Source organism: Triticum aestivum, chromosome 3B (genome assembly GCF_018294505.1).
Source record: "Triticum aestivum cultivar Chinese Spring chromosome 3B, IWGSC CS RefSeq v2.1, whole genome shotgun sequence".
NCBI lineage: Eukaryota > Viridiplantae > Streptophyta > Magnoliopsida > Poales > Poaceae > Triticum > Triticum aestivum.
This window is the reverse complement of record NC_057801.1, coordinates 515,093,775-515,097,070: the sequence shown is the minus strand read 5'-3', so window position 1 is coordinate 515,097,070 and position 3,296 is coordinate 515,093,775. Positions and strand designations below refer to the sequence as shown.

The 3,296-nt window shown below is 47.1% G+C and overlaps 1 long non-coding RNA gene across 1 annotated transcript; it reads right to left on the bottom strand.

Annotated features, from left to right (window-relative positions):
* Positions 1-1,713: 1,713 nt before the first annotated feature.
* On the bottom strand, positions 1,714-3,290 carry LOC123070670 (uncharacterized). The gene is made up of 2 exons (XR_006433877.1): positions 2,479-3,290; positions 1,714-2,369 (listed from the first exon to the last, which is right to left on the bottom strand). It is a non-coding gene; the product is annotated as an uncharacterized lncRNA (long non-coding RNA).
* Positions 3,291-3,296: the final 6 nt, after the last annotated feature.

Below are 3,296 nucleotides of genomic sequence, written 5' to 3'. Positions count from 1 at the left end.
CACTTCCGCACTGCACATTGAACGCAAGTGCACGTCATTCTTTGAACCAAGTGTGTTGCAGTACTCACACGAGTGAACTTCTCGTCGGAAAAAACTGCACGCGTTATTTTTTTGGTACTGTTTTCGCTCTAAGTTTTTAACTGTTTATCGGAATGAGGCGTGTAATATACCGTTGAAAAGCTATGGATTAGGCGCAACTTCGACATGTTGAAAACTTTTCGAGATTCCACACGGTTTAAGAGCAGTTTTGAAAATGGTGCGGCCCATGACGAGTGGCAGCGAGCGTTTTTTCGCTATTTCTTCTAAACCGCTCGTCGGAATGAAGCAAACGATACGCTGTTGGATAGATATCGTCGAGGCGCATCTTTTCCATATATAAATGTTTTTCTAATTCCTTACGGTTTAAGAGCAGTTTCAAATTTACTAAATCGCGGAAATTCTGTTTTTCAAAAAAATTCAAATTTTCAGTACTGTTTTCGCTTCAGTTTTTGAACCGTTTGTCGAAACGAGGCGTGTGATACGCCGTTGGAAAGCTACGAATGAGGCGCAACTTTCATATGTTTAAATATTTTTGAAATTCCTAACGGTTTTAAGTTAATTTTGAAAATCGTGCGGCGGACGACGAGTGGCAGCGGCCGTTTTTGGCAAAATTTTTGCAAACCGCTGGTCGGAATTATTCAAACGATACGCCGTTGGAAAGATATCGATGATACGCAACTCCTTCATGTAAAACACTCTCTCTAATTCTGTACGGTTTAAGAGAAATTTCGAATTTACCGAAATGCGGACACTGTTTTTCGCGATACCCAAATCGACGTTGGTACTTCATCCGACTGAAAACCGCATTGCAACGGAGGAAAAACCACACTACATCAGACGGGTAAGAGAACGGCATGGTTTCTTTTATTCAAACGTAATTTTTTCAAGGACGAGAAAGTGGAGTGCACTTCACATCGGGTGTAAATAAACCACAAAACTCTCAAGAAATGAACCGCATTACTTTTTTCCGCTTTCGTAACAATATTTTTGCACTTACGGGATGAACAACATCATACGACCGACCGCACTGCTTCAGAATGAAAACCGCACTGCATCGGAAGGGCAAGCAAGCTGCATAATTTCTTTTGTCGGACGTTTTTTTCTCATACGCAAGTGAACAGCATCACTCTCAAAAGTGAACGACATTCGAAGACCGAAGGCACTACAAGTGTTAACGTAGTCAACTGAATTCTGAGACACACGAAAACATTTTTGCGACACTCAAATCGACGAGTGAGCTTCATCCAACATAAAATCACACTGCTTCAGATGAAAAACCACACTGCATACAAGGGTCAAGCGAGCTGCATGGATTCTTTTATCTTTTCTATAAAAAAATTATGAACGAGTGGACCGCATAGAGGACGGGAAGTGAACCCCAACACTCTTGAGAGTGAACCTCATTACTTTCTTTTACTAGTTTAAATGTCTTTCAACAAACACAACATAAATTTTTTAAATACATTTTTCCAAGTGAAGTCTACTTCAAAGTCGTTCGGAGTGGACTTCTTTTAATACCGGAGTGCACTGTAGTTTCCTCTTTTATTTTTTCTCTAGAGTTTAGTTTCCCCCTAGTGCAATGCATACATTTTTTTGGTTAATGAAATATGCACTACGGGGACGACGCGAGTGGGCTACATTTTTTGTTTGCACGCTACACATTACACACAAGCATTCATCCACATCCATTTTTTACTCTCATTTCCTCTCTGCATTTTCTCAATTACAAAGTATAAAACATGAGCCCTGAAGATAACTTCTCAATTACAAAGTATAAAACATGAGCCCTGACCATGGCATGCAGTTTGGAAACTCTCTCCTTCCACCTTATGCAACTAAACAAGATAACTTGTGGTCTCAGTTAATGAGCATTGCAATATACTAATTTCGTAGGTTTCTGTAAACTCCCGTGCCTTGAAAAAAGAACCTATATCTCACTGAAAGCAAGTTCCCAAACATTCTTTGCTAATGATTCTAGTACTATAATAAACTTGTGTTTCGCAACAACAACAAAAAGGCATGGTTTCAGCACAAAGAGTACTCTGTTGATGTCGTACCGAAGAAGGCCGGGCCTTCAGCCTATCTTGCACAACGGATCATCAGAGCAATCACTAGAAAAACATGACAAAGATGCAAGAACTGATGGATAGGATCTTCCTTTTTCTGCAGGGATTCGTCGGCCTCATGTACTCATAGGTTTCAGTGGGTTTGCTGCTCGGCTGTGAGTGCCGCACTACAAGCGCCGCCCTGCCGCACTAAATCTGCCGCCCTGCCACACTGCGTTGTGGGGGAGGATAGTGAACGATAGCAGCTGCTCATTGTAGAACTAGCTGGAGAGGATGAAAAGAACCCATCCGTCATGAGATTGCACTGACCACATGGACACCATGGATGATGAACGGTAGCAGAACCATCTCTAATGCAGCACAAAGGAATTACCTCAGGTAGCAGGAGACGAGGCTGATGAATCCGTACTTCTCCTTGTCGCTGCATGCAACGCAACAGCAAGAAATCCGGAATTTGGACTGCAAGGCGACGGTGGGGCGTGCTGCGTGCCCCCACGTACTGGACTGCAAGGCAACTGAGCTTCATGCTGCTCGGCCATGACGCACTCCTGTCACTGGCGGACTGCACATCAACGGCCAAATCTGAAAAAACAAACAAAAAAGCTTTCAGAACTGCATGGCCCAAAGGCTCGCATGTTTGTCTGTTCGTCAGAAGGGGAGAAGAAGTAGGGTGCGGCTGGTGCGCTTGGGAGAATCTCCCGGCCGGGAGGGCGGGCTGCAGTGGAGCCGGGGTGGACCGCACGGGGGTAGACGAGGTGAGCCCCAGTGTGCCCATCGACCTCGACGCGTTGTAGTCGGAGGAAGGGGAGGGAAGCTCGCGCGAGGTGGGGGTGGAAGGGTTCGGCGCATGGGGGAGATGAGGGTGAGGGTGGAGCTTGGCGCTGGTGGTGGCCGTCGGTGGAGAAGAAGGTAGGAAAGCAGGGGCGACGACCGCTGATGTGGGAGAGGCCGATCCGGCCGTCAAAGAGGCGGATCCGGTCGTCGCGGGGCAGGGATGGCGGAGGCGGTTTGGATCGGGGTGGGGTTCTTGGCCGGGGGAGCACTTGGTGGTGGTCGTGACGGCTCGCGCGGGGAGACGCGACGAATGGGGGAGATGCGAGATCCGGCCATGGGGGGTGGAGGGAGCGGTCGGCCGGGACCGACGAGAGAAGGAAGTAGCGGCGCACGCGGGGAAGAGGTGACGGGGTTGCG